This window comes from Dasypus novemcinctus, chromosome 9, assembly GCF_030445035.2.
Source record: "Dasypus novemcinctus isolate mDasNov1 chromosome 9, mDasNov1.1.hap2, whole genome shotgun sequence".
NCBI lineage: Eukaryota > Metazoa > Chordata > Mammalia > Cingulata > Dasypodidae > Dasypus > Dasypus novemcinctus.
The window spans coordinates 31,075,201-31,087,915 of NC_080681.1; the positions used below are offsets into that span (position 1 = coordinate 31,075,201).

At 42.3% G+C, this 12,715-nt stretch overlaps 1 long non-coding RNA gene across 3 annotated transcripts in view; it reads left to right on the forward strand.

The window, feature by feature from the left end:
* The first annotated feature begins 7,325 nt into the window (after positions 1-7,325).
* LOC101415512 (uncharacterized) overlaps positions 7,326-12,715 on the forward strand; it is a 111,538-nt gene continuing 106,148 nt past the window's right edge. The window contains exons 1-2 of one of the 3 annotated variants that reach the window (XR_011649624.1): positions 7,326-7,573; positions 9,554-10,002. This is a non-coding gene — a long non-coding RNA (uncharacterized lncRNA). Of the gene's footprint in view, positions 7,574-9,276; positions 10,003-12,715 lie in introns of those variants that run through there. The other 2 variants (XR_011649626.1, XR_011649623.1) reach the window with 2 other exon arrangements.

Consider the following 12,715-nt stretch of genomic DNA (forward strand, 5'->3'; position numbering starts at 1 on the left):
TTTAAACCATTTACAGAATTTCCAAAGTATTAAAGAAGGAAAGATGTACAAAGTTTGCCAAATATCCAATTAGATTTATCAAGGGCTTTCAGGATTCTAGAAATCAACTCCTGGGCTGGCTCTGGACCTGGAGGAATTATAGAACAGGCTCTGGATAGGGGACTCACCAAGAACTTAACTCTCTACCTTAATGGGAGTAAGACAATACAATTAAGACATTAGAAATTAAAATTAAGTTTTTAATTTTATTCTTATAAATTCAGAAATTAGTAAGTCTTCTGTTGGATTTCTCGGTTTTTCAATTGCAGTAATCTTGACCTCAAGTAACTCTTGTTATGGATTTGGAAGAAAGATGCTACATATGGGATGGAAGTATATCTGGGCCTCATGATTACCATGGTTTCTTTCTTTTTTTTTTTTTTTTGAGGTACCAAGGGCCAGGAATTGGCTCCGGGGCCTTTACGTGGGAAGTTGGTGCTCAACCACTGAGCCACATCGGCTTCCCTGAGTTGGTTTTTTTGTTTGTTTCTCGCTCAACCACTTGCACCACATCCGCTCCTACCGTGGTTTCTTGCGTTCTGATTCAATAACTGAGCTCTTCCTAAGTAGAATAATCAGAAAGCACCACAAGCTTTGAAGGGGAGTCACTCAAAGGCAGGCATCAGAAGTTTCTGTGCTTTTACAAGAAATCACAATAATGATGAAATAAATTACAAAATGATGAAAGCAAGTGGTCAACTTTTGTCCACACTGATGTTCATAGAATAGATTTAAGTCTACAAACTCATGTATGCAAGAACTAGCTCTGTTTTAAAATAACGGCTCTGTTGAGATATAATTTGCATACCATACAACAAATCCAGGGTTAGCATACAGACTGAGAATTTTTAGTAAGTTTATACCTATTTGACAACATCACTACAATCCAGTTTTAGTACACGTCCATCACCCCAAAAAGTTCCTTTGTGCCTGTTTCAAGTCAGTCCCCACTCTTACATCCAGCTCCAGGCAACTACTGATTTGCTTCCTGTAGCCATAGTTTTGCCTACTGTAGAAATTTCATGTAAACGGAACCCAGCAATATGTCATCTTCTGTGTCTCATGTCTTTCACTTACATAATGTCAAGTTATCTATGCTGCCAACAAGTCTTCTCTCAGATGTGTGATTTGCAAATATTTGCTCCCTGTTTGTGGAATGTGAAATTGACAGTCAAAGCCCCCACAATTCAATATCCCACTATTTTCTGGCTGTACCAAAAATAAACAAACAGCAAAGGATTTCACTGCTTTAAAACAAAAGCATTTACACTTAAAAAAAATGGAGGTGAGGCGGAAGTCCAATCTTCTTAAACATGTTTCTTGTAGAACTACTAAAAAACTTGCATTTACAAAATATTTGATTAAAATATTCCTCTGGATTGTAAGAGAAGGAGAATACATGGGCCACTGTTAAGACAGACTTGGCTTCTTTCTCTCCAGCTTCATCAGCGGGTGGACTCCCCTCAATTTTAGTTCCTCCATTTACTGCAGGTAAATCTTAGTTTCTTGCCTGCTTCTGCCTGTTTTCCCTTTGCTTCCCGTTTTCCTTTTGGGTGCACTGAAGATGTATCCTCTTCTGCTGCCTTTTTTTTTTTTGCTTTATTTCTACTTCCCCAGGAGAAGGTTTTGCTGACCACCTCGCCGATCTCTTCTGGGCTCCACCTTCACCGCCCTTCGGCTGCGCTGACCTTTCTCCTGGGCATCTCGGCGGCGGGGAGGGCGCGGGCTGGGAGCTGCCGAGGCGAGGCGCCGGGGCGGGGGGACGCGGAGCCCAGCTAACGGGGCTCGGTCCGGGCGGTGGGAGAACCGGACCGAACGGAATCGGGAGCCAGCCCTCCCCATCCGTTACTCCCCACCCCGCGTCCCCCCCCCGCAGCAGGAATCCCAGGAAAAGCTTTTAATTCTGATGAAGTCCAATTTGCTAATTTTTTTTCTTATGCATCTTGCTTTTGGTGTCATATCTAATAAATGTCTGCCTAATCCAGTTGCCAAAGATTTTCTCCTATGCTTTTCTCTAGAAGTTTAATGTTTATATTTTTGCCTATGATCCATTTTGAGGTAATTTGTGGCAAGGGTCTAATTTTTTTTTTTTTTTTTTTTTTTTAGGATATGGCTACCCACTTGTTCCAGTATCATTTATTAACATCTTAAGGGCATTGAATCTTCTAATCCATGATCATGGTTTATCTCTCTCTTTATGAAATCTTCCTTTATCGCTCTCAGTAATGTTTTCTGTTTTCAATTTCTATATTTCAAAATATAGGTCTTGCAATGTTTTTTTTCACCCCCATACTATTGTGATTGGAATTATTTTCATTTTCAGATTGTTTGTTGACAGAGTATAGACATATAATTGATTTTGTGCAGTGACCTTATATCCTGTGACCTTGCCAAACTTGCTTATTAGTTCTATTACATTTTTAAAAAATAAATTTCTTAAATTTTTCTATGTACAAGATTATGTGATCTGCAAATAAAGACAGCTTTACTTCTTTCCAGTCTGTGCACTTTTAAATTTTTACAATTGCCTTATTGCTTTGGTTAGAATCTCCAGTACTAGAAGTGGTGAGAACAGACATCCTTGCCTTGTTCCCAGTCTTAGGGAGAAAGCAGTTAGTCTTTGACCATTAAGTATGATGTACATTTTTCATGGATGCTCTTTCCCAGGTGGAGAAAGTTCTCTTTATAACTAGTTTGTTTGTTGAATTTTTTTTTTTTCTTATGGGTTCTCCCTGTTGTTCAGAAGTGTTTCCCATCCCAAACTGAGTTTGCCTCTTATGGCTACAAACCTGCTGGTTTTCACAGCCAGCCCAATGTGGCTAAAACTGCTGTTTGTGCTGATTGAGCTGGGAAGGGAAGAAGGGGCCCCGCTGTCTGCTCTTTTTGTCCATTCGCTGTGTATTCTTCTATGTCTGCCTGTATTCTTGTCAGCGGCACCAGGAATCTGTGTCTCTTTTTGTTGCGTCATCTTGCTGTGTCAGCTCTCCACATGTGCAGTGCCACTTCTGGGTAGGCTGTGCTCTTTTCAAGCGGGCGGCTCTCCTTGCAGGGAGCACTCCTTGCGCGTGGGGCTCCCCCATGCGGGGGACACCCCTGCGTGGCAGGGCACTCCTTGCGCGCATCAGCACTGCTCATGGGCTAGCTCCACACGGGTCAAGGAGGCCCGGGGTTTGAACCATGGGCCTCCCATATGGTAGGCAGATGCTCTATCAGTTGAGCCAAATCTACTTCCCCCAAAATATTGCTTTTTGTATTCTTCGTTTCTGGCCTTGGATTAAAAATAATGGTAACTGTGTGAACTTGGGGGAAGCTTTGAGGGTCTAGTTAAAGAAGACTACCCTAATCCCTCTCAGTCAGGAAATGGGTATTAATCCGAGATTGTTTCTTTGAGCCAGGCCAACATTGTTCCTAATCTCCCACTGCACCATCAATGTCATTGGCCCTTTCCTGGGGAAACTAAGTGTCCATGACCTGGGAAACTAATTCTCTTCAAGTCCTTCCCTCCCCTGACAAGTCCCCAGGCTCCCCTCCCTCCAGGCTTCTTTCCTGATCACTTAGCATGGAACAAGGGGGAGTGCTATTTCCTTAGCTGGTAACTGGGACAGAAGAGAGGGAACCATGGGGAAAGGGAGACTCTCCTGGCTCCCCTTTTCCTGTTGGTCTGAGGTGTGGGAAGAGTAGGCTCCCCCTCCTTATGCATATTTCTCCCTCATTTTCCCATCCCAGGATACACATAAAATTTCTTTGACCTTTATAATATATATATAAAATATATATTATATACCATATATATATGGTAATGTGGAAGAGGAAAATAATAGAATCCATAACAATAACTAAAAAATTATTTCTGGTTTCCTCCAGGGTGCGCAATTGCACAAAAACTTTCAATCTTGAGATAATTGTAGAGTCACGTGCAGTCGTAAGACATACTAGGGAGCGGAGGTGGCTGAGGCCATTGGGTGCTGCCCTCCCACATGGGAGGTCTGGGGTTCGGTTCCCAGTGCCTCCTGAAAAAGAAGACAAGCACACAACTCACAGACACAGAGAGCAGACAGTGAGTGCAAACACCTGGGGTGGGGTGGGGGACTAAATTTTTAAAAAACCTTAAAGAAAAAGTAACTTTAAAAAAAGGCATAATAGAGAGATCCCGTGTATTCTTTACAGAGGTTCTCTCACTGGTAACATCTCAAAAACGATATTACAATATCAGAACCAGAATATTGACATTGATAAGGTCAAGATACAGATCGTTTCCATTACCAGAAAGAATCTTCACATTGCCCATTTATAGCCACACTCACTGCTTTCCTGCCCCATCCACTCCTTAGCCACTAATCTGTCCTCCATTTTCATACACTTGTCCTTTCAAGAATGCCATATAAGTGGAATCATACAGTATGCAACCTTTTGAGATAAGCTTCCCCCCCCACCCCCAGCCTACTTCTCTGTTGATTTATCCAGATTATCATGGGTATTAGTAGTTTATTCTTTTTATTGCTGAGTACTATTCCATGGTACAGATGGACTACAGTCTGTTTAACCACTCGCCTGTTGAGGACATCTCTGGGATATTTCTGGTTTGGGGCTTTTATGACTAAGGCTGCTATGCACATTCATGTGCAGGTTTTTAAGGGAGCACAGATCTTCAATAATGGAAAAAATGCCTGCTGTGCAATTGCTGGGTCTTCTAAGAAACCGCTCAACTGTTTTTCAGGGTTGATTTACCATTTTATATCCTTACCTGCAATGTAGTGAAACAGTTTTTCCACATCCTCATCATCATTTTGTGGTGTTGCTATTTTTTTACTTTAGCCATTTTGATAGGAGTGTGGCGATATCTCATTGTGGTTTTCATTTGCATTTTTGTCTCTTGGCTAATGATGTGGAGCATCTATTCATGTGCTTATCTGTATATCTTCTTTTGTGAAATGTCTTTTTATGCATTTCCCTCATTTTCTAATTGAATTGTTTTTTTATTGTTGAGTTTTGAGAGTTCTTTATTCTAGAAATTATTTGGTTGGGTATGTTGTTTGCCAGTGTTTTCTCCCAGTCTATATATTGTCTTTTCACCATCTCAACAGTGTCATTTACAAATCAAAAGCTTTATTTTGTTGAGGTCCAACTTATCAATCTCTCTCCTTTTATGGATCAGGATTGTGGTTTTGAGTCTAAGTACTCTTTGCTTAGCTCTAGATCCTGAAGATTTTCTCCTAGGCTTTTTCTAAAAATTCTATCGTTTTACTTTTTAAACTTAAGTCTATGATCCATTTTGAGTTAATTTTTGTGTAAGTTGTGAGGTTTAGGTCAAAATAATTTTTATTATTGTTGTTATTTTTTGCCTATGGATGTACCATTGATCCAATCCCGTTTGTTGAAAACTCCCCTCCTCCATTAAATTGCTCTTGAACCTTTGTTTAAAATCACTTGAGCATGTACGTGTAGGTCTATTTATGTGCTCTCTACTCTGTTCCATTAATCTATTTTTCTATCCCTCTGCCAATACCATATAATCTTGATTACTGTAGTTATATAATGTCTTGAAATTAAGTAGATTGGTTCCTTCCACTTTATCCTTATTTTTCAAAATTATTTAGTTATTCTAGTTCCTTTGCCTTTCCATATAAACTTTAGAGTACTGTTGCTGTATCTATAAAAATATCCTGCTGGGATTTTGATGGGAATTGCATTAAATCCCCAAATCATCAATTTGGGGAGAATTGCTGTCTTTATTATATTGAATTTTCCAACACATGAATAAGCTATGCTTCTCCATTTATTTACACTTTTGATTTCTTTTTTTTTAAAATCAATTTTATTGATACATATTAATAAGGCATATAATTTATCCAAAGTGTATAATCAATGGTATTTGGTATAATTACATAGTTGTGCATTCATCACTTCAATTGTTAGTAGAGTATTTTCATAATTTCGATAATAATGAAAAATAAACAAAAACAAACAAGAAAATTCCTCATTTCTTAGTCTTTCTATGCTTCCCCTGCTGTACATAGCTACTATTTCTGACTCTTCTCTTCACAGGTATGTAATTATTTATTAAGCAGTTTTATTTAGATATATTCATATACCATATGATCTATCCAAAGTGTATAATCAATGGCTTTTAGTATAATCACAATGTTGTGCATTCACCACCACAAAAAATTTTAGAACAATTTCATTTCTCATAAAGAAAACCTCCACATCCCTTAACAGTCACCTCTCAATTCCTTTATCCTCCCCCAATCCCACATAACCACTAATCTAATTTCATCTTTATAAATTGATTTATGTTTACATTTTATATAAATGGAATCAGACAATATGTAATACTTTGTGTCTGTTTTTTTCATTTATCATGATGTTTCTTTGTTTTTGGTCTGATATTAACATCTTATAGTAACATACAGTTATTCAGTTTAAAAGACAAATAGTCTTATACATGCAATTTTGTTTCTTATATGATTTCTTTCACTAGTGCAATGTAGCTTTCAACCTACAAGTCCTATATATGTTTTGTAAGGGTTACACCTAAGTATTTCATTTTTTTGAGCAATTGTAAATGGCCTTGTACACTTAATTTTGGTGTCCACACGGTCATTGCTAGTATATGCTAATATAATTGATTTTTTAAAGGCTTACCTTGCATGCCAAGCCCTTGCTGAACTCACCCATTACCTTGAGGAGTCTGTGGTGGTTTCCTTGGGATTTTCTGCCTTTGGTCAATTTCCAGAGCTCTGAAATGGCTGTTTTTGCTTCTTTCATCTAGCTTTACACTTATTTTTAATGCATAAGATTCACTGACTTCTTCATACCATGATAGCCAGAAGACTCTCCTCAGTGTTTTTATAATATAATAAACTTTATTTTTAAAGGGATTTTCGATTACAGAAAAGTTACATCAAAAGTAGAAGGGATTCCCATATACCACCTCCCTTCCCCTCCCACGTCTTCCCCTATTAATAACATCTTACAATTTTTGGTACATTTGTTACAATTGATGAATAAATACTGAAGGATTGCTCCTAAAGAGATGAGAAGACAAGCAGACACAGAAGAAGGCACAGAGAATGGGCACAGCCAGCAGAGAGCGAGCGCAGGTGGCAGGGGCTGGGGGGGGGGGGGGGAGAGGGGAGGGCAATCAGTAAAATAAAAAATAAATCTTAAAAAAAAATTTCAGTATATTATTTTGTTGTGGCGATGAGACACCAAAGTTGCTGAAGACAGAGAGAAAGGCTTCCCCCAAAGAGAATTCGCTTTCTTTAAATGCCTAAGGAGTGACAGATCGCCCGGACCTGTCCTCCCTTTGCGTCCTCTGCCCGAGCCTCGGCTTGGGAAGTTGTTAGTGTGACAGCCCGGGCTCCTGAGCTGCTGCCCGTAGAGTCTTGTGTGTGAGTTGTGGGGACAGCCGGCCCCCAAAGTAAGTAGCAATTGTGGTGGCGGCTGGCTGGGCGACCCTGGTGGCTCGCCCTGGCGCGCGGAGCCCATTGCGGCTTCCCCCAGCCCTGCTGGAAGCTGGCCCAGGTCTGCGGTGAGTGCTCTGCGCCCTCCTCCCCTGCCGCGTGGGCTCCGGCTTCTTTGTTTCCACTTCCCGTTTAGGGATGGGGCGTCTTAGGTGGGGGGCCGAGGGGGTACCTCGGGTTTCCACTCCCCACCCTGGCGAGCCTGCGAAGAGGATGACAGGCTCCCTTCCCTCCCTCCTGCGATTTCTCCTGTCAGTCCATGGCCCCCGGTTGTGTTTTCTGGGCAGTAGAAGGCAGAAGGCGAGTCTCTGCAATTTACTAGGAAAGAGAGGGGACTAGGCTTTTACTGCAGCAGTTCTCCAAATTCACCGTGCTCCTTTGTGCCTCCTTACCTTGCCTTTTTTGCCATTTCCTCTACCTAGAATGCCTTAACTTACTATGCTTTTTTTTCCTGGTGAAATTCTTACCTGTCTGTTATAGCCCATTGAAAATGCCTTCTGTCCTGTGAAGCCATTTTACCCTCCAATTTTATTCCCTGTTGTTTTTTGTCCCTATCTCTTTCATAGTTTATCATATTCTATTACAGTAAGTTGTTTACCTGCCCAAGAGCAAGAGTATGTGGCTTTGTTCATTTGTTTGCTTAAGATCTAGGATGGTGCAGGGCATATATCAATGATGATGATGATGATAACTTCCACTGTATGCTTACCAGGTGCAGGATACACTGCTAAGAGTTCTGCATTCAGTAATGTCATTTAATCCCCACCAAAATTCTAAAGGAAAGTATTGGTGTTACCCTAGTTTATGGATGAAGTGTCAGATTTAGGGAGGCTCTGTAACTCAATTCAAGGCCCACAGCCACTAAGGAACGGAGCTAAGATTTGAGCCCAAGTTTGTGCAACTCCAAGGCCAGTGTTGTTATTTTTAACGATTTATTTTATCTATTTCTCTCCCCTCCCGCCACCATGTTGTCTGCTCTCCGTGTCCATTTGCTGTGTGTTCTTCTGTGTCTGCTTGCATTCTTGGTGGCACTGGGAATCTCTGTCTCTTTTTGGTGCATCATCTTGCTGCGTCTGCTCTCTGCGTGGGCGGCACCACTCCTAAGAGGGCTGCACTTTTTTCGCATGGGGCAGCTCACTGTGGGGTGCACTCCTTGTGCGTGAGGCTCCCCTATGGGGGGGACACCGCTGAGTGGCACAGCACTCCTTGCACACAGCAGCGCTGCATGTGGGTGAGCGATGTCCACTTCCCAAGGTCAGTGTTTTAACCCCTAAGTTGCATTATCTAAACAGATATTTTTTGAATGCATGACTGATGAGTAATCCTCAGTACGTGCCTAAGTACTTCCTCCCTTTACAAGTGGGTGCAGCCGCTGGGGTCAAGGCTGTTTCATTCTCTGGGCATTGGAGTGCATGATGGAACTTGGAATCATATGCATCCTCACTTGCATATGAGGACTTGCCTTTCCTTTTGGGAGGCAAGGAAGATCCCAAGGGTGGGATCCTGATCAGCCTAGAAATATGTCGCCCCTGACATCAAGCTTGCATCCTGCTCATGGTAATGAGTCCTTTATCTCCATGACCAGTGGTACCGACAGACTGCTTTGCATCTGTTCTGGTGCATTAGCGACCCTGTCAGTGAGCCTACTCCTGCCTTCTCTGTGTGTCCCTAGGTTAAAACTTGCATGGGTTAAGCAAGTGGAGTGTGGGGTGAGGTATGTGTGCACCCTTCTTCTCTCCCTTTTCAGAGCCAGGAGTAGCCACCTGGCATTATGCATTGCAGTGGAAGAAAGATGGGAATAAATGAAAAAGAGACACACCTGAAAGGAAGGAAGCAAACGGATGTCACCCATGACATTTATCTGGTTTCTCCTAGTCCGGTCTCTACACCACTTGGCAGAGCGCTGGGCAAATAGTTGGCACTCGATGAATAGTTGTTGAAATAAATGACATCACATTCACAAATGCCTTCCGTCTCTATTGCACCCTGTGGACTTTCCAGAGACGTTTCATAGCTTTGTTTCTACTGATCCTGGTGTTCATTTTCAGGATGAGGATGTAAAGGCTCAGGAGGGTTGAATGACTTACTGAACGTCAGAGGCAATGTCAAGAATGGAGTCAAGGCCTTGTGACTTTGAATCCACAAAACAAGAAGAGAGAACTCTTTCCTGATCATCAGTGCCTAAACTTTTTTATTAAAGCAAATTCTGCTTCTACGGTCTTTGCTTAATTGACAACTTACCTCATTTCATTTCCTTTACTGGCTCTCCTTTCTCTTGTTTTCTATATTTAAGTCATTCATAGTAATTTGTATCGTCCTTTTTGGGGACTTCCATGTGGAAGAGAAGTTGGACTTTTTCAGTTCCAAATCATTCAAAAATTAGCAGACTTTGAGCGAGTGCCTGCTCTGCTAAGGTACAGAGGGGCGAGCTGAACGCTGTGCTGTCAGGACTTCACCTTTGCTTGCCTGGGGACGGCGTGCACCGGGGTCGTATGGGGTAAGTGCTGAATAGGGCTTCCCAGGACCAGGTCACTCTTAGAGGAGATGGCGGCTGCCTCCGACAGAGATTTTGGTGACCATATCACAGCATGGGTGGCTTTTGAGCTTGATCTTAAAGATGAGCGGGGACTTTTTTTTTTTTTAGGAATTCCTTAGGTGGAATTGGGGAAGAGAATTTCAGTTTCAAGTAACAGCACCAGCAAAAATGGGAAGCATGGCCTGTTTGGGGCAGGAGGAGTGGTCCTGGAAAGGTAGCATGTTGTAAAGGCTCCTGAAAGCGCCAAGGGGCTGCTTTTGCTTCTCTAAGGTCATAGGAGACAGGATGGATTTGTAACCGGAGCTGGCTGAAGCCGTGGCATTTACCCCTCGTCTCCAGAGGGCTCACGGGGCGAGGCTCCGCGCTGGGGCCGGGATCCACGGCCAGGGCGCGCGCTGGAAGCTGAGCGCGCAGCGCGGTTCCTCGCGCCGTCATCAACGCCTGCGCCAAGCTCAGGCACGGCGCGAAGACGCGCGGCGCAGGACCCCTGGGGAAGGGAGCGCCAGGAAAGCTTTCCAGCAGACTTGATGCTTGAGCTGAGACCCTTTATTTACCAGGCCGGGGAGATGGGGGAGGAGGCACGCTGGAGGAGAGAGAGGTGTGAGTAAGAACAAAGCACTGAGGCATAAAAACAGCATGGCAGGTTAGCAGGACCTGCTTGTTTCTGTGTGTTTTGTTTTTAGAAAATTTGTTTTGCTTATGTAAGCAGTGTCGTATATTGTAGAAAATGTGTCGAATACAGAAAAAGTGAAAAGGAAAATACTATAATCCCATTACCTAGAGATAATCTTTATAAAAATTTGGTGACTATCCTCCCATTTTTATGCAAGTGTTTTTTTTTTTAAAGATTCATTTGTTTATTTCTCCCCTCCCCCCACCCTGTTGCTTTGCACCTGTGTCCATTCACTGTGGGATCTTCTCTATTTCTCTTTTTTTGTCTTCTCTTCTTATCTTTCTCCTCTAGGATTCAGAGGGATTCGATCCTGGGGACCTCTGATATGGAGAAAGGTTCCCTGTCAGCTGTGCCACCTCAATTCCTGGTCTCTGCTGCGCTTCACCTTGACTCTCCCCTTTGTCTCTCTTTGGGCGCGTCATCATCTTGCTGCGTAACTCACTTGCGCGGGCACTGGCTCACCACGTGGGCACTCGTGCGGGCCCTTGGCTCACTATGCGGGCACTGGCTCACTACACAGACACACTTTCTCTTCTTCTTTTTCACCAGGAGGCCGCAGGGATCGAACCCAGGTCCTCTGATACAGTAGGCAGAAGCCCTATCACTTGAGCCACATCTGCTTCCCACGAGGGTGTTTTTAATACGTGTTTGAATGAGAATAAATGTATGTATAAATGTATGAATGAGAATGAAAGGATAACTATATGTGCTAATACATCTCTATCTTGATAATCTCTATATCAAATGCTTTGCTTCATCAGCCTTAGGGATAGAATAAGGTTAAACTTCTTCCATGTTCAAACATTACTGACTTAGAACACCCACTGGCCCTGCCTGACTGCAAGTGTAGTAATTTCTAGTGCACTCAAGATATAGTCACTGTTTCAACCCAACTTTGAGGTGCATGGGTTGGGGCAGCCATAAAACCAAAGAACGCGCTAGACAAACGTTAGACATGAGCTTTATTGGGACTTATGAACAGGAGAGACTTTTTTGATGGTGGCCGCTTGAAAAATAAACATAGTGCCCCACAAAGAAGTGAGAAAAGCAGGGGCACTGTATGCAAGGCCCACAAATGGAGTATTTGATGATGTTATAACAGAAAGGGAATACACAGCCTTGAGGGGATTAAAGTTCGTAGGGACCTTTGTACATTCCTTGTTACCTTTTAACTAGTAAGTGCGCATTTTACACGGGGTGGCTACATGCTTCAGGCTGCGTTTCGTTTAAGCCGGCATGGGGGTCATCCCAGTCTCTGGGCTCCCACAGTCTCCTACCTATGATCTACCCAATGTGTATGAATCAGTGGCTTTTAGGATTTCACGATGTTGTACATTCATCATGACAAAAAATTTTAGAGCCATTTCATTACTCCAAAAAGAAAAACTCCACACCCCTTAGCATTCCTTCCCCAGCTCTACGGGACCACTACTCTAATTTCATCTTTATAAATTGGTTTATATTTGCATTTCATATAAATGGAATTATACAATGTGTAATACTTTGTGTAGAACGACACAAGAAACCCCTAAATATTCCTCAACCTGTCCTTATGGTCACTGCTGCCCCTGTCCACCTACCACATGTCTGAGATCTAAATCACAAAGGAAAATATGGATAGATTATTTATTCCAACTGGAAGGAAAACTCCTCCCAGGGCAGGAACTGTGTCTTTCTTGCTTCTTGCTGTACCCCCAGTGTTGCAAACAATACTGGCAGTATTACTAGTAGTAATAATAGTAGGCATTCAATAAATATGCTGAATGAATGAAAAAATTCAAACCTCCACTCATTCATGCAATCAACATTTATTGAGTCTTTCTGATGTGCTGAGTTCTATGCTAGGGAGTAGAGATGCACATGTAAACAAAAAGAAATTTTCTTCTGTAATAAATATAATTTAAGTGTAACCACCTTTTCAAAACCAACTAAGCTTCCATAGGAGACTACTGACCAAGGTAGTAGAAGGAATTTCTGCTCTGGGACCATGTGGGACTAAAT